Here is a 19,236-nt window from a genome sequence, read left to right as displayed (position 1 = left end):
CAGATAATGTTTGAGAAAAATGTAGGTGAACTGTTGCAGATGAAAGTTCACAGGGTGCAAATTGCATGTGCTGTGACTATTCTCAACGGGGCAACTGAAACACAATATATTACCGCATCTTTCTGCAGCCATATGCAGGAGACAGTGGTTTCGCTTCATAAGGCAGTGTGAAATCTCCAAAGCTTCCTCATGCTATCCTCCTTCCTTGCTGCCCCATGCAGCTTCCCCTCAAATAAGTTGTGCTCTTATTGGTCTTACATGCTTTCCCAAAGGTCATTCTTCCCCTTGGACTGGGTCAGTCACCTGCAGTTCACCTCAGAGCCGTTTTAAGGCATAGGCAAAGTGGGCCCTTTCCCAGGGCCCCCACTTTTCCATCTTCTTCTGCCTCTCATTTCACTTAATGAACAGAGTCAGACGTCAAGGTCGAGCCATAGAATTGCACACTCAGAAAGAGGAGAGAAGAGACACATCAGAAAAGAATTAAGAAGCAATTGAGTGATTTGACTTTCACAATTGCAGCGAGAATTGGGATTTATATTAAATATCCGGTCATTCAAGATACAGTTTCAAGCCCCATCTGCATACATCTTTTAATAGAATGTGCAATTCCACTAAACATCCACAAAGTCACGTTTACCATTTTTACGTTCCAGTCATAGCCTTTTTAGGTCGCGCCTGCGATGCAGGGGCGAAAGCCCCTGCTGTCGCAAAGCGATCTATTGTAATCATTTTAGTCCTTTTCCCGTTCAAGGACTAGGCAGAGACAACAGACTGTCACGCGCACGCAGCCGGCCGGAATCGGATCAGGTCACGCGCTCCGATCCCGGCCGGCTGTTCACAACACATGCACACGCAGGCACACACGCAGGCACAGGCAGGCACACAGGCAGGCACACAGGCAGGCACACACGCAGGCACAGGCAGGCACACACGCAGGCACACACAACACACACACACACAGACAGACGCACGCACACACATTCCCCCCCCTCCCCCTGCGCTCCGATCCCGGCCGGCTGTTCACAACACATGCACACGCAGGCACACACGCAGGCACAGGCAGGCACACAGGCAGGCACACAGGCAGGCACACACGCAGGCACAGGCAGGCACACACGCAGGCACACACAACACACACACACACAGACAGACGCACGCACACACATTCCCCCCCTCCCCCTGCGCTCCGATCCCGGCCGGCTGTTCACAACACATGCACACGCAGGCACACACGCAGGCACAGGCAGGCACACAGGCAGGCACACACGCAGGCACAGGCAGGCACACACGCAGGCACACACAACACACACACACACAGACAGACGCACGCACACACATTCCCCCCCTCCCCCAAACTCACCGGGCTCTTTTAGCGTGTTCCGTGTCTGTCTCTCGTCAGCCAGGGGTAAGTCTCGATCAACGATCTCCCTTCGCAGCGCTGGTCTTCACCCGGGCCCCCTCCTGGGACCCGGGACTTAAGATGCCGCACTCTGCTTCGGCGCCGGGGCTCGGGGCTCGGATCTCGCATGCGCGGGCAGCCCCCGCCCTCACTCTCAGCCCGGGCTCTTTCGGTTTCGTAGGTGAGCGATGTCATCGCTTTTTTTCACTCGGTAGCGTTTGAATTTTTTTTTATATTAAAGCCTAGCGCCTTCTTCTCTTTGATGCACTGTGAAATTCAATATACACAGATATTTAAAATCTCTGCAGCGTCAAATAACGTAGGTTAGCGGATAGGCGTCGATGAGGCCAGATGGCTTTTGCTGTTAGTACCAGTTCAGACACTGCACCTAAAATTCGTGACTTTCTGGATAAATAAATCAATTTACCTCCTCATGCCTATAAATATATACATATATATGTTTAATAACAGTGGGAGGTATAGTGCACTTCGAATTACATTTTCTTTCCTCATCCTGGTCCGTATTAGTTGACTTTAGCCGAATACCACACAAGACACTGCTCCGTGCACGACCGGTCACGTTCATGGGTGCACGTTCATACAATTTCTCTTATTTTTTGTGTACCCTTTAAGAGAATTGATGGGGAGCTTTTCCGGCAGAGTCTTGGTAGCCAATCCCCTGGGGTTTATTTCTCTGGCTCGCTCTAGATTTGCCACGGTAAAGGGCACTCTCCAGAGAGAGGAAAGGACTGAACTATATGGGCACACTGAGGGGGGGTGATCTTTGGTGGGAAGGACCAGAAAGTTGATAGAACAGTCAAAGTGCATTAAAGAAAGAGTATAGAAACTGCGCTAGTGAGTGCAATGAGGGCGTGGTCAGTGAGTGTGGGGGAGGGGTCAAAAACATGGCTGAAAAGAAAAATGATGCTGTAGCTATTTTGTGTTTCCTGTCACCCTCAGGTAACTGCTTATAAAATAACATACTTTAAAATAAAAACAAATGCAGGTTAAACTAATTGGTGGGAAATTAACTTTTACTTATTAAACCTCTACTGGTTAATATAGTCACTGCCAATGTCTGTGTGTGTAATCGGAGAGCCGCTGTCTGGGTGTGTAACCGGAGAGCCACAGAATTAAATCCAGTTTGGTGCTGTGGAGAAGGGTAACGTGTATTTTTAGTGCTATGTGGTCCCAGCCTGTAACAGAAAGCACCATATAGTCATTATTTTAGCCTTGCATTATACACAGTGTGAGGGAGGCTGCTGCAAAATGTGCAAAAGTTTTAGGTCTAAGCTAAGGTGAAACAAGCAGTGGAAAATCCAATAGGTTTCACCTAAGGAAAATCTATTGGCTTTGTCAATGTTTTTAACATGGTTTAAAGTAAAACAAACATTGGCATAGCCAATAGGTCTCGCTTTTGGGACCCTATAAGTATTTATTTATGCAGCACAATATCCTTGGTGCAACAACATCAACTGTTGCATGGCTAAACACTTATAAGGTCCCGAAGGCGAGACCTATTGGCTATGCCAATGCTTGTTTTAAATTGGATTCTACATAAAATATCACTGCTAGAAGACAAAAACAATACTACATCGAAGGGCAAAAAGAAATGGCCTTCACAATGTTTGTTCATGCGTTCTTTTGGTACAATCTGCAAGGTGAACACCAGGCTGCTTGAACTCTTTTGCAAGTCTGAATTCCTGTGTTTATATGCACATAGAGTTCCATAACATAAAACAAGACAGAGAGAGCCCAGAGGGCATCGCTCTGTGTAATTCAGAACATCGTGTTAATATATACTTTTTACTCGACATAAATAAACTATTATCTCTTTGACAAAAGAGATATCCCTGTCTGAACATTATATTTCATTGACAGTCAAAGCTGAAAGATGAGGTTCTTAACAGTTATGGGGGCTTGGCTTGCAGAATCTGTTGTTTGTGTGATTCCAGGAACAGTGGCATTACTTGCAAGCATTCACTATTTTTCCTTACATTCCAAAGGCCTCGAAGAACTCACCTAATGGACAGTCACAGTTGAGGAGAAGGCAGAATGCACACTGTGACTACTCAGGTTGGTTGAGGCCAGGGCTCGACTGGGCCCAAAAATGAACCCTAGAAAATGGAACATCATGCCAACTTAGCACCAAGCAGGTAGGTATGGCTGATCAAAGCTGACAACTCCCTTCCCTTTACAGCAATGAAAGGTCCTCTTCTCCCCAATCCATCTGCAATTCTTGTAAGGGCCTGCTCACTGTTTTCTTTTTACCATGAGAACTAAAGAATGCAACCCCAAAGCTGATATTTTTGTGTGATTCTTCAATCACAACGTGTTCTCTTAACTTCATATGCTCCTTCTTAGGTCTGGCGTTAGCCAAGGCCTTTTGATTTTACTAAAATTATACATATAATATATGCACTTATAGGGGCTTTCAGTTACCCATTATCCATTGGTCTGTTCAGTAATTCACATTTTTCTTTCACCCACTACAGCATACAGCATGGAGCAAAGGTAAACTTTGCTGTGAGGGACAGCATTCTGCTTTGTTTACAAGGAGAACATCCACTAATAAGAAGCCACTATGTCAGTATGCAATTTTAAAGCCCATAAATATATTTGCTTTTACAGCTCCCCCAACAATAAAGTTATACAGAAACCATGACAACATAAATAAAGTATTGCCAAAGCCAAAACCCGTAAGGCTGGGGGCCAGCACCAGAACTATTGATAGTGCCAATTCTTCTTTCTCTGGGCGTATGACCGGTGTGGCTCCACCTTCTGACAATAAATGGTTTGTGCTTTTCTCCTGCACCCTTGTTCTCTGGTTACATTTTATCACTCCAAAGGCTTGTCTCAGTGCCGGAACATACTCATAATTTCACCAGAGCATCTCATTGGCTGTCTGTGACACAAATTATCACCAAACACTGAGATAATACAGCCTGATCCAGTCTTATCTAGGGAGCAACAGAGTGAAGCACATTATGGGGAGTGTAGGGAGACAATATAAGATTGTGTATACCAAGCGTAGGATTTATGCCTACGAAATTAACAATACAATACCCTTTTTAGACACTCCTAATAGAGTAATTTGCAGATAAGTTTAATATTTTAGGGCTTTATGAACTTATTCCAATTTCTACTCATGTGGCTTCTACAGAAATTAGATAATGTGTACAAGTGTTTATAATCCTTACGCTTATTCTCCTACTCCTTAAAGGTGTCATTTTATAGCTTGTTATTTATTGTATTGGTGTGATTTTATATGGACCTTTTTGGAGCTCCAACTCATAAATAAAGAAACGAATTGATTGATTGCATAACACATTACAATTCATAACTGCATTTCACATAATTAATTTTTTTTAAGACACGGTGTGACTTGCCCAGAATCACAGGTCTTTAGTCAACAGCTGAGGCAAGCATTAGAACCAATCTCCCAGGTTTCAAAATTGACAGGTAAGCCATTAGGCCACATCTCTTCTGTTCTTGACCTCCTATTGCAATGCAGGAATCCGCACAGAGTGAACTGAGGAATACCATACAGCTCTTCCAGTGCACCTCACACCTGACTTGTATGTTCAGAAGTGCATTACTAGAACCCCTACACAGCTCTGCTTATGCACATATTTCTAATTCACCACTGCTCCAGCTCTATCCCACACAAAACACATCCAATGCACCCAACCCCCAACGTTTAGAATCCTCTGCTGTTAATCACTGCGATTCACACGCCTTTCTCAATACATCCCAGGAGTGCCATATAAATCCCCTTTCCGGCGTGTACTGGGACCTGCACAGCTCTACCAGAGCCTTTCACAGAGAGCTCAGTGACTACCTGCCATTCCAGCATAAGTCTCATATGGTCTGGTACTCCCCGAGTCCCCTATTTGCCTTTTGTACCCGCAGCCCTTGTACGGATGGGGTCACCCTCCCTCCTTCAAGGCAATCAATAAGACCACAGCAACTTTACTTTTTGGATTAGGGGTGTAACCCCCCGGACGTATTTATTACAAAATTAAAAAACATTATTTATTCATATTATGTACAATTACGCAGAAAGTCCAGATACATTGTTAGACAGATGATGTAACGTTTGGGGTAGGCCGGTCTAAACCTGTCCTACCCCAAAAATTGGGCGCCCTCGTGAACCGGAAGCACTAAAGTGCATCCGGTTCCCGCCCCCCCCTTACACCACCTATGGGACCATCACGGGAGGTGGGAGTGCTCCCACCACCACCTTGTCCCCGGGGACCGGTACGACTGCCATAATGGCGGCGCGTGCTATTCTAGCACTCGGCCTTGCCCAAAACATACCTCGGCAGCACATCCTAACACATTTAAAGGATTAATGGCCCACAGACAAACACAGTATAAACAAATCCATCACGTCTCGTCCTGGAACCTATTGGCTTTGCCAATGCTTGCTGACATCTTACATAGCTGCTGCGAAGGCAGTCCCATCAACGGTGCCTGTCTTGAAAGGGTATTTTATAAAATACTACAAAATGCATGAAAAGATTGCCACGGCAGATGCGTCTTAATGATGGCCACCTTTGAAGGCATTTTGCTTTATGTACAAAACAAAATCCTGTTCAAATATGTAGCCATGAAAAATAACCATCCCTTTCCTTTCTCTTGCGGTATTTTCACTGATGCACCTCTTTCCTGGCCTATAATATCCTGTCCCGTCTGCAATGCGCCTCAAACCAGTTCTGCTGCCTCCTATTTTGCACTAGACACACCCCAGCAACAAAGTAAATGTCCTTGCAGGCAGACAGCAGAGTAGCAGCAACAGATGGCCCTGCAGGCAGCAGGAGCCGAGGCGCCTAGCTGTTCTTTAATCCATGGCACTCCACTCACCTTGATCCAGCTTCACCTGTATGTTTTAGACACTCGGATCACAGAGCAGGGCAGCTACGGCGGCAGTGACCTTGGCCTCTGTGTCCCTGGCCACTCACTGGGTCCGAGAGGGAACAGCACTGCCACGAGCTCCGCCTACCGGATTAGAGGGCGTGTTTAGGACTGGGAGGCACTGCTGAGAACCTTGGAACTATTGCATCATTATTGATAACAAAACTAACTGCACCCCCACCTCATTCAAAAGCCTCACAGAGTCGGTGAACAGTGTCTGTGCCTTGTACTCACATCCCAGGGTCACCCCACTCTCTCCTCTAAGGAGGCTACTTTTTTTAAGGAATCCAATGGATAGCTTGGCTGCACTGCAGGCCTCAGGCAGCGCTTGAAATGCTTTTTATACCAGCCCCAAATTGCAGTCGCAAGCGAGCCACTCCATAGTCTTCAGTGGCCCTACCTTAAAGAAAATTACCAAAATATTGGATCTAGCTGTGCATTGGATTGCATGATTTTCCAAAGACACTAGTTAAAATTAAAGGGGCTCATTTATGAGGCTGTGCGTCACTTTTACGCCGCCGGTGCGTCACTTTTTGTGACGCACCAGCAGCGTAAAAAATGTGCCTTGTTGCTCCATATTTACAAAGTGACGCATCTCTGTAGATGCGTCACTTTGTAAACCCCAGCGCTACATTATGCCTACACAAGGTATAATGTATGCAGGTGGGGCGTTCTGACGCAAGACAGGGTCATAGAAGTGACGCAGTAATATTTCACTGCGCCACTTCTAAGACAAAAATGCGTCAATTTCTTACGCATGCCTCACAGCAGGCGTAAGAGTGACGCAGGCCCTTTCACATGTGGCTTGCCCCATGTGAAAGGACACATTGCTGGAGTTGCGCCACTTTTGTGACACACTCCAGCAATGCGTCACTTTTGCGCCATACAGATAAGTCAGAAATACTGACGTATCTGTAACTCCTTCCGCCATGATGCGTCATACTGTAAATATGACGCATCATTGGTCTCGCAAAGAGGGCGCAGTGAAAAGTGACGCATTAATGTTTTCACGCAGCGATGCGTCACTTTTCATAAATGAGGTCAGTTTAGAAGGCCATACTGCAGGGCTCCCTACCTTCTCCAGCCCACCTCTCGGTGGACATTATATCGAAACTAATGCTGAATTTGAGTCGGTGGTTTCCCGGCACTTACTCATCAACACAGGTGCTTTTCAGGAGCACTAATTAGAGATGTATTCATTTATGGCAATCATAAGTGATTTGCCCAAAATCACAGGATATTGAGCCGACGCTGAGACTCGACCCTGGTGCCCCAGCTCCGAAGTCGGCAGCTCTGGCCATTACGCCACATCCTCTCCTCACTTTCATGCTTGGTAGTTGGTTCTGTTTTAGGGGGCGCTAACAGGAGCGATTGGCTGGTGCTAGATGCCTCTTGACGAGAGCCCAGCACTTTTTTTTTTTACAAATTAACCACTGATTTAAACAATTACTCTGTCTGGCTCCAAACTACTCTTAAGGCCTTTTCTTATGTTTGCATTGATTCAATGAAAAGCGGACTAGGGCCATATTATCAATAAAGGGCGATACATTATCGCCGCTTTTATCGGCAGGAAACTGCCGCTAAAGCGGCTATAATGGGCTTGAAAATATGCCCTTGTGAATTCCCATAGAAGCCCATGTTAACACCAGAACATGGGCTTCTATGAGAATTCACACGGGCATATTATCAAGCCCATTATCGCCGCTTTAGCGGCAGTTTCCTGTCGATAAAAGCGGCAATAATGTATCGCCCTTTCTTGATAATATGGTCCTAGGTTCTTACTGTTCTCTCTCAGTGGGATACTAATAGCTCCTCAATTATCCTGGTGTCCGCTCGGCCCCCAATGCCACTTTCGTTTAAGGGTTGGTTCCACTGTCTGTGGGACAAACATGGCCTCTCTCTGATGGCCCCGGTTAGGTTTCTAATGCAGACAGTATCCTAGCACCACTTGCATGAATGCTTCTCAGGAATCCTGGTGACAGTTTTTTTCTTTTTGTTGTGTTATTTAGCTCAAATATGCCCCACAGGCCTCCGAAGGCTTTACATCAGCACCAGATTACACTACAAAAGTTTATTTCTTTTCAAGCACAGGGAGATAAAGTGATTTGCCAAGACTCATAGGAAGGTGAGGCGACGACGTACCTAGTGCCATATTATCAAGAAAGGGCGATACATTATCACCGCTTTTATCGGCAGGAAACTGCCGCTAAAGCGGCGATAATGGGCTTGATAATATGCCCTTGTGAATACCCATAGAAGCCCGTGTTAACACCAGAACCTTTGGGAAGTCACATGGGCATATTATCAAGCCCATTATTGCCGGTTTAGCGGCAGTTTCCTGCAGAAAGGTAAACATAGAACAGAAGATTTATTTTGAACAATAATCATTCACACAAAAAAAATTATAATCGGTGAATTAACACAGCATTCTGCTAATTCTCACTCTTACAGTAAATATCTTGGGCCCTTATTACGATGTCGGGCGGAAGGCTTTCCGACAGCTTGTCAGAGGCATTCAGCCCGGCTTTTGAGGCATCGGTCTAATCGCTGTATTATGACAGGCGGTCGGACCGATGCCTACGTAATCCTCAAAATGGAGGCGGTCCGCCGTGGGGATTACAATGCACCTTTCCGACAGCCTTTCTACGTTCCACCCTCCATAGGCAGGCTGTTGGAAATGGACTTTGGAGGTCCCTAGCAGGGCCCCCCATCCCCGCTTTGAGGCCCGGGGGGGTCACCTATGGTGCTCCGCCAAACATCCATACATCGTGTGGCAGGCACCGCAACATGCCTGCCACATGCTGAATGGATGTTTAAAAAGTACACAAGCTTCATTAGGAAACATACACTTTGCAACCGCCGTGAAGGCAATCGCATCCTACTTTGTGAAGCTGAACCGCCGACTCCTTGGGCCCAATTAGGATAGCGGGCAGACAAGACTTAAAACGGACCCGCCCGCCATAATGGCGGCGGTCCCGTGGGGGCCGGTCCCGTGGGGGCCATTAGGATGCGCCCGCCACACTGGCGGGCGCATCTCGCATTTTTTACATTGCGGCGGGTGGTGCTGAAAGCACCGCCCGCCGCAATGCTAAAAATGCACATTGCGCACTTCAATGCACAACATCACAGGCACCGTGCGATGCCTGCCACGTTGTACAATGAAGTGCAGGGGGTACCCCCCATGTGCACCCCACACCCCCAGAGTCTGTGGGGGCCCACAACAGGCCCCCACAAGACATTCCCGCGTGCCTTTGCCGCCACAGAAAAGCATGTTCTCGCACACACCCTAATATGGATGGCGGTGTCTAACAGACACCGCCACCATATGAAACCCTTTTCCGACCGGGCGGAAAAGCGGCAAACGGTCCCCCCGCCATAGTAATATGACGGGGGGAAACGGTTGGCAGGCGGGGAAGGATGTCGGGCGGATCGCCACCGCCCGTTTGCCGGAGGCGATCCGCCACAACATCCTAATGGGGCCCCTTGTTGGGGAATCCCATTTCCGACACAATGCAGGTCGGATGCTCGTACAACCGGCATCCTAATGAGGCCCTTGGTGCCAGCATATTTGCCCTTGTTTACGTATTCTGTGTAAAAAGAAACCAAAATCTGATATACGACTGCAGGAATACACTGCACTACGAGTTTCTTACAAGAATGTACCTGCCATTTAACAGCTTTACAGTTACTCTTTCTCTTTTCTATCCAGTAAATAGCTAGAATGGGCAACATCTCCTGACATATCTTTGTCAGTTGGAAGCCAAATAAAATATTATTTTCTTACAATTTGCAAATAAAAAACGCTATCCTATAGCACAACTAGCACCTCACAAACACATTGACACAGAAGGACATCTGAGGTGGGATTCTGGATGCATTCACATATTTCTTAAAGTGCCTTACACTACTACCTTTAGAAAACATAGAAATCAAACTAATTAATGTAATGTCTACAAGTCTACTCTGCATAAACTAAACACAATACAAATAACTGTGTGGAGAATTCCAATACTTAGGGGCCGATTATGATGGCGGGCGTACACAGCTACAAAAGGGACCACCCGCCAAAGTTGCGGCTGTGCCACCATTGCAATTATGATGCGCCCGCCAGTGTGGCGGGCGCATTCTATACATTTTACGTTGCGGCTGGCAGTGCTGCAAGCAGCACCCACTGCAATGTAAAATATGCATATTGTTCTTTTACATGCACAACGTGACAGGCACCACGCAGTGCCTGATACATTGTACATGTAAAAGCAAGGGGTACCCATGTGCACCTCCCCCACCCCCCAACACCCTGGGGGCCCGCAACGGGCTCCCAACAACAGGAACCGCCAGCCTTTTCATGGCGGGAATGCAGCCATGGAAAGGCTGCTCTGAGCCTGCATCGTAATATGGATGGCGGTGTCTGGAAGACACCGCCACCATATTAAACCTGTTTTCTGCCGGTCGACGAGGCGACTGGCTGAAAAGCGGCGGACGGTCTTTACGTCCACAGCGGATCCCCAAGCCATCATAATGTGGCGGGGGTCTTTGCTGTCACGATGGTGGCAGATCGCCCCCGCCGGGCCGGCGGTGACCACCGCCAGCCCGGTGGGGGCAATTCACCCGCCATCGTAATCGACCCCTTTTATTCTGACCATACATTGATGAAAAAGTGATGAATTCATTACATCTAAATTGTACCTGGATGACAATCCCCTTCTGACTATTAGTGGTTCGATTGTATAACAGCTTTGTTCTTTTGTTGTGATAGTGCTGGAAGCCTTGGACACCACAAGTTTCAACAAACTGTGCAGAGTTATTGAGTCTGCAAGTGTTAATCAGATTTCTGAGAAGTTTCTCTGTTTTCTGTGTGTAGCAAAATCAGATGTGCTTGATGTCTAAGCAATCAAATTCCCATGGATCTGAAAAAGAATCAGGAATGATAATATCATTCATTGAAACATTCAACACATATTGCAATGGCTCAGTAGGTCCCATAACTTGATAGAGTTCCCGTTCCCAATCTATGCCTTCAGGCACAGAATAAGCAGTGGTGTGTGCAGTGTAAAAAACTCACAGAGCTCTGTGGAATGTGGACGTGGTTTGAAGTTTTCGAACTACACTTTGTGTTTTAGTTCTTTCAGGGACGAAATCTCCATTTATTAGCAGTAGAATGATAATCAACATAGTCAGCGACATGATAAAAAGAAACAGTCCTGAAGAGATCCCAACATAGGACCATGGTGGTATCTGGTACCTGTCAAGAAACCAATGATATGCAAAAAATAAATCGATGGAGTAGAGTGATGGTGGAGGGTGATAAAAAGTTGTCTGTGTAGAATTCAGATTTATTTTCATAAAACATTGTTTCTCGAAAAGGCATCACATCACTTGATGTTGACTCATACTGAGGTTCAGTTAACCAGAGCAGTAGTTGAGACTGTAGAGGTGCTGAAAGTCCAATGGTAGGTTCTTCTGTGGAATCTTGAACTTGGAGTAAAGCGGGGGACACAGTAGGCTCTGCAGTCCTTGGATTAGGACTCAGGTTAACAGTATCACTAAACTCTTTCTGGGGTAATTCCTTCACAGTAGGGAGAGATTGAGAGGTTGTGGTCTGATGTAACTTTGCCATCAAAAAGGGGGTCTGTTGAACAAAATTGGCCATGTGATGCTTTTAATGTGAGTGATGGATATCTTCTTGTTATCTTAGAATCAGGCAATGGAGGTAAGACTACACTCTTTCTGCTGTCTACTCCAAGAACTGGAACAGGTGGTCTGTAAGATGGCCCAAACACTTGTTTATCAGGAATCGTTTCTTGAACTTTGTCCTTATTTTCACAGGTGGCAGAGTTGCAATGTGTCACAAATAGTTTAGTTCAGATTTTACTAATATTTTCCAACAACTATTGATGAGTTTTTGGGTCAGAAATCGTTGCTTCTGCAACCTTCCCAGAGAGATCGAGACCAGGTATACTCCAGGGAGCACCTTATTTTAGGTGCAACCACCTATTACTCCTCTAAGCAAATTATTTAATGCTCTTAGACAATTCCTACAGATTATTCAATCAACGTAATCCTGCCTACAATATCCCAGCATTCAAAACTTGTTGAGCATACCAAAGCTCACTCATTTAATCCATAGCTCCCAAGTTTCAATAGGTTGATGAATTGCAGATAAACACCCAGAACAGATGTATCATTCCTGTAAGCCTTTGAGGTGAATGCAATACCATTATCTGAATGACAAAAAAAATAAAATGGACCTATGGCTTTAAGATACTGCAAGTCCTTTGCGACCGCTCAAGCATATCAGCATTTCTTGGTGGCCCAACCCCATAAGAATCTGAAGCATAAGTCAACAGAAAGCAATGTCTATCAATGAATCAATCATGGGTTTGTTTAGTGCAGCTCCTCACCCGATTGTGTCTCAAGGCACTAAGGGAGGGGCACGCGGCTCCTGTATGTACATGGTGATTCACCGAAAAGCCAGGTATTGAAGTCCTTCAAGAATTTGGAGAGTGTTGGCGTCTGCCAGTGGTGGAGAGGGAAGGTATTCCATGCTTTGGCCACGAGGAAAGAGAAGGAGTGACCTCCTGTTCTGGTCTTCTTGTTGCGTGGCACCATCGCAAGGGAGAGCTGGGCTGAGTGGAGGGATATTTGGGGTGGGTGGAAAGAGAGGTTGTAGTTCATGTAGGCTGGTCCAGTGTTGTGGAGGGCTTTGCTGACGTGGGTGAGAAGCTTGAAGATGATTCTAATCTCAACAGGGAGCCAGTGTAGTGTCTGCAGGTGTTGGCTGAGGTGGCAGTGGCGTGGTAGGTTGAGGACTAGTCTGGCGGCGGTGTTCTGGACGTTCTGGAGTTTTCGGGTGAGGTTTTTGTTGATCCCCCTGTTCAGTGTGTTGCCGTAGTCCATGATGAGGGCGTGGGTGATGATTTTCCAGTGTTCGAGGGGAATCCAGTTGAAGGTTGTTGTAAATTCATACTTAGCTTTATATGGCTTCTTGGTTTCTTTAGTCCTTTCTTTGTGTTTCTATCTTCTTACCTAGCTATGTTCTATCTGGTGTGTTGGGATTCTAGCCTTGGCAGTTGGTCTGGTCAGCTGTGAGGCTTTGTGCTCTGCTGTCTTATCTTATTCCTTGTAACTTAATACATCCAACTTAACTACTGCAAGACGTGTCCTGCTGCCTACTTAATTTATGTACAACAAAGGTCTTTCATAGGGGACAGAGGGTGTGGTAGCAAGAAGAGGGGACAGCGTTGATTGTGTGACTGAATATAAAATAATATTAATTACATCTGTGATTGGCTCGGACATGCTCAACAAAAGATCACTGCAAAATGGCAATCAAAATAGTGTTGTCAGTCTACATGGGTCTCCCAAAAATAAAATGTGTCATTTATAGACAAATTTCTTCCTCCAGTTGGGATAGCTACCATAACCACCAGTTTCAGTGCTTTAGCTTTGACTCTGCAGATTTTATGCCAGCATATGCAGACACATTAACCAGATGAGCTACCCTGGTTAAATGTAACCTAGTTAATTCATTTGAGAATATGTTTCCATTTCACTTTTGGTATGAAAACCACTAGAGTGTCATCTGAATTCAGGGTGTTGGAGTGGTCTGAAGGCTCCACTCCGTTTACTGTTGCTTAAATCACTGTCAAAATATCTGTGCCGACCTTGGTTTGAGATTGGATTACAACAGATTTCTTAGAAATGTATGGTCTGATTTCGCAGCAAAGGAAGGTTTGCTGCATAATTCCCTGAAATGTGAATATTTGCACTATAAGGAGCAACTGCTCTCCACAGCCGACATGAAAGCCCTTTACATAGATCAGACCCTGGCTCTACAGTCCTGCACACAACGGGCTGGAAAAAGAATCATTGTTGCTTATGGTATTCGATATGAGGAAATAGTCCAGAAGCATTGAATTGCTAGTGAATTGCCAAACAATTTATTCATACGAACTTGTTGAATGTTAATATTTTGGATATTTTTTCCAAGACATTTTCATGTTTCAATCCTTTGGCTAATTCAAAATATCTCTACAAATATATGGGAATGTATTGCTAACAATCATGTAGCTGGATCTAGGGAACTTGTACCCTGAATTGAGGCAAGAAGAGACAGCCCCCACCCCTCTCAGAAATAACTGACCTTTTTTACAGGTTGGTAGACAGGAAACTCAATCAAAACATGAGTGATATTCAGTCTGCCATATTACAAGTGTCATAGGTTTGTACTACAGAGGACTGGATATTTGCCACATTTTGGCAGAATATCGTTCACACAAATCTCAAATAGCATACAAAATCTCATTATGCTCAATTGCAAAACAAACTACAACACATTTATTGTTTTAACACATGGTTGTAAAAATAAACATTTACACATTATTACATATATGACAATGATTTACAAAGCTACATGCAGATAATCAGTTAAGCATCATTAGTATTGAGGCAAACACCATTGTCAAACCGTTGGAGGGCCGCAGACAGGGGCTATTCTGCCTGGGCTGCTGGGCCACTCTTTCATTTTAGTATTTTTGCTACTTTTTGCATATTGCCAGGGCAACACCACAAGTATAATGTGTTAAGGAGCATGGCCCTAGTATGACAATAACATAAAAGGAAAAACACTAAGAGATTAGATTCAGATCACGCTCACTGGGTAGAGTTTTTCAACCTCAGAATGTTCATGGGGAAAAGGCTTCAGTAGGTGATCACACATATATATATTCACTGAAAAAAACATAGGTTTCAGGGGCGTTATAGTTAGCTGGACATTTCACTCGTACAAAACCATTGAAATTCCCTCGTTATAGTCAGTTCAGCTAACTATAACTCGCACGCCCGCAATGCACTGCTGATGACGTCACATATTACATCACTCATGACATGGTCAGTGACATCACTCATGACATCACTGATGACATCATCCAGTGAATGTGTGTTTTTCTGAAAATTAAATATGTTTTATATATGTATATCTCAAGGTCGATGGAAGAATAAATGGGTATATAAGTGTCTAAATTGATGATTTTTTTGTTAAATTGATTGTATAACGCACTGATTAAGTGTATCTTAGTGAATGCATGGGTTAGTGAGTAATGTTTAAATATGTAAATATCTGTATCAGTCTCTCACTTTGTGTATAAGTGACTGCATAGGTTGGTGAGTAGCTACATGAGTGTCTATATGGGTTATTACTTGGTTTCTTGAGTATCAGTCTGAGTGTCTGTATGGTTCAGTGGGGGGTATTACTTAGTGCATAGATGCATGAATGAGTGAGTCACTTTTTTATGTGTTGAAGACAGTATGTTTGCAGGACTGTATGGGTGGATGAGTGTGTGTATGGGTGTGTTAGTGAGTGAATGACCGTCTCAATAGTGGCGTTATGAGTAACTACATAACGGGGTGCCGCTGCGCTGTGGGGTTTGAGCGCGGACTTTGTTGCTCCTCACGCCTGAGGGGCTGCCCTGCTAACTGAGGAGGTGACTCTTGCTGGGGGCACGAAGGGTAGGAGGACGCTACCTTGTCCCGTGCCTCCCCTGCCATCTGCGTGGGACCGAAGGACTACAAGGACCATCACCCCTGGGAACGCCACAGCGACGGGAGCACATGAGGCTTGTTAGTCTCCTCCCCCTACCATCATATTAACGACTAGCACCAATGCGACGCGGGACGCGCCGGGCGAAGCCCGGGCCAAGGGCGTGCCCGTCTGTGCCCGCCCGTCCGGGGCCGGTAGAGGCCGGACCGGGCCCTACCCCCCAACATCCGCTGCCCTGGAACTGAACAGAGAACACTGAGACATTCAACCTGGTCAGTACAAGGTGGGATTTTGTCTGTTTATCCGTGAGGGGTGAATTGTGACATGCATCTGGGACTAGAGACGTTTGGGAGTGGCAGACGGTGGCTGCAATTGTTCGATCTTCGGTGGGGGTAGTGCTTTGGTACTTTGGACCGCTCTTCTGAGACACACAGACTGGCTGTTCATAACAGTATGGCTAGTGCGGTCCATACTAGGTCTGCCAGGCACCCTAAGTGCACCCCCCCAGACCCAGAAAAAAGAAATAGCAAGCCTAAAGGAGCCCCGCCCCCTAACCGGGATAAACCAACTGCCATTGATAGAATGTTGCACAAAGCACTAAGGGAGGTAGCAAATGAGATAGAGCGTACGGAGAGACGCTATTCACTAACTCCCCAGATTGATCTTACCACTCAACAACAGGACTCAGAGGCGCAAGCAGCCCTATTACATGCCTTACCAGATCTCGGGATATTTGACATCCCCTGTGCTCAAGAGGGGTCCTCTTTTGTACGGGAGACATCAACAAGGGGGGAAACACCACAATAGGGCAAGACTAGGAAAACCAATGGTAAAAGAACCAGGCGGAAGGGGGTTACCCCAAACAAGGTTCTGTTTGATAACTCTCTTACAGAAGTAAGAGCTCATGGAGGGGATGAATTAAACACACAAGTGCCTCAGACGTGGGTAGGTCAACTCATATCTGACTTACAGGAACACATAGAGCAACTTGTCGCCAACCAAACCAAGCTAATTCTCAGCAGGCTGGTCAAGGTGGTGACCCTGATTAAAACAAAGGGTTTGGCTGGTGGATCCAGCCACCCACCCCCAAATAACATCATAGGGGAGGAGGCCACCAGCACCAGCCCATATACGCCTTCAACAAGCCTTGCCCAAAACGAACAAAATATCACTGCTACACACCCCCGACCCTTTTGAGTACACAATCATTAGGCTTGACACAGGTTCCCCCGGGTCCCCCCATCATTACTGGTGGAGTCAACTAGGGAGCCCCAAAAGGCCCCCATCAAGTTATGGTCCACAGACAATCTTCGCCCCCACCCATGACTAAGTGCCAATCAGAAAAATTTAACAACAGGGCATATTCCAATACTTCAGTTAGCCTTAACCTACCTCCTGACGCAGCCCCTTATGTGATCATCCTAACAGGAGTCCCGGAGTTGAAAACAGATCAGATAGAGACATATGGTGAGCTCAAAAACAAGACCATGTTCTGGTTAAACAAGTGTAGACCCTTGGCAGGCAATGAACAGGGGGAAATACTAATGGTACGCAGGGTGAACTGGGTGGGAAGCAGGCCCAAGGACCACATCGGAGACTGTGTGGTGGTGAATTTTGTTGTTGTTGACCAGATACTGAGGTGGGGCCCAACTACAGACGCAAGTAACATCAGATCTATGCCCTTGAGCTCCTTCTATCCTGGGGGAATTATAACTGGGGGCGCACCTCAGATGGACAAAGCTGCAGGGAATGGAACCTGGTCAGGTATTCTCGAAGACCCCAACATGTAGCTATGAGGAACCGGGGAGTGATTGACCTTCAGATTAGATTTGACCCTTTGTCATCCATAGAAGAACTGGACTGATAATGGTCAGACACAGGCACTGAGCAGAGTCAGGGCAGGGATAACAGCTCTGTACAAGATATAGCATCCCTAACCCGACAAGGGGGGCGCTAGTCAGCACAGAGAGTGGCCGACCAGTGGGTAATCACAGCTGAAAGTCCACAAGTCAAGTCCGTAGTAGAAATAGAAATAACGGGGCCTGACAGAAGAGCTGTAAATACCGAATCAATAAAATCATTTAGCCTGGCCGAATTGAATAACACCGCGGCAATTGACAGGACTGTAAGTACTGAATCCATCATATCCTCACCAAAGAGGCCTGATAGGCAGGATGGGTTAAAACTGATTTCCTGGAACATAGCAGGTCTAGCAGCCAAACACAAGGAGCAGGAATGGAGACAATATATTACAGGGTTTCATGTGATATATCTCCAGGAGACCTGGGTGATTGACTCCAACCTTCTCTTCTTGGAGGGGTATAAGTGTTTCTCAGTCCATGCCCAAAAATTAGCATCAGGGAGAGCCATGGGTGGGCTTTTCATATATGTGGACCTTAAGATAAAAGGTGTTTGGTCAAATTTTAACTGGCCATCACACAATATGCAGGCCTTGGGCTTCCGCTCTAAAGAATTAAACATCACCCTGATTAACTGGTATAATGCTATGGGACCCAATGGGAAGGGTAATTCACAAAAGGAATTAGACTCTCGCCTAAACACCCAGTCGATGGTAGTGAAGTCAGCAACAGCACCGTCCCTAGTTCTAGTGGGTGATTTTAATTGTCACGTGTGCGCGAATTCAAGACCACTTGACAAGGACTGGTCTCGTTGCCCAGTGGAGAAAGGGCCGCACTTTTCACATTCACCCAAAGGGACAGATCTAGATAGGGTGTTGAAAGGTCACAATCTGGTCCACACCATGGATTTGATGGAATTGGGAAGTGGAGGCAAAATGAATCCCACCTTTAAGGGCAGAGGTTGTCGCTCCTATATCGATTTTATCATGGTCTCTCGTATACTTAAAATATGGGTCAAGCAAGCAGACATAGAATGGAGCATATATAGCTATTGACCATAACCCTCTTGTGTTAGATCTAATAGGCCCAAACATCAAAAATGCCCCACGGGGTGTTGGTTTTGTAAAGAACGCAACGGACCAGGGGAGGAGACTTAGATGGGCCAAAATAGACAGGGACACCTTTTACAAATCTATATTAACCATCTCATCGAAGGATTATTACGGTCCCCTAAGAATGGGAGTTTCACCCCCACCCCTAGATGGTTTGACAAAGAGTGTTCACATGCACACAAAGAGCTAAAAGCTAGCCTAAAACTAACACCTAGGGACAAGTCACACATTGCCCAATGTAGGTTGGTATACAAGAAGGCACTAAAAAATCGTAAATTTAGCCTCCAAAGCCAGGCCTGGGAGGACCTAAGGGAGGCGGCGGACAGAAGGGACTCGACTGAGTTAATAAACCTTGTTTCCAGGACTCAAACACCCCACAGATCTCTAGCACCATTTTGCCTGAGCAATGGT

General features: G+C 45.9%; 1 protein-coding gene across 4 annotated transcripts in view; it reads right to left on the bottom strand.

Moving 5' to 3' along the window:
- LOC144791618 (dehydrogenase/reductase SDR family member 4-like) overlaps positions 1–19,236 on the bottom strand; it is a 379,701-nt gene that overhangs the window by 134,290 nt on the left and 226,175 nt on the right. The window contains exon 1 of one of the 4 annotated variants that reach the window (XM_078666346.1): positions 6,266–6,398. The exons of 1 other annotated variant lie outside the window; for it this stretch is intronic. The gene's annotated coding sequence lies outside the window, so the exon portion shown is untranslated. Of the gene's footprint in view, positions 1–258; positions 439–3,421; positions 3,526–6,265; positions 6,399–19,236 lie in introns of those variants that run through there. 2 more of the 4 variants (XM_078666345.1, XM_078666344.1) reach the window with 2 other exon arrangements.

Source organism: Lissotriton helveticus, chromosome 11, assembly GCF_964261635.1.
Source record: "Lissotriton helveticus chromosome 11, aLisHel1.1, whole genome shotgun sequence".
Lineage (NCBI taxonomy): Eukaryota > Metazoa > Chordata > Amphibia > Caudata > Salamandridae > Lissotriton > Lissotriton helveticus.
Note: the sequence above shows the minus strand (reverse complement) of the source record. Positions and strands in the feature narration are given on the sequence as shown.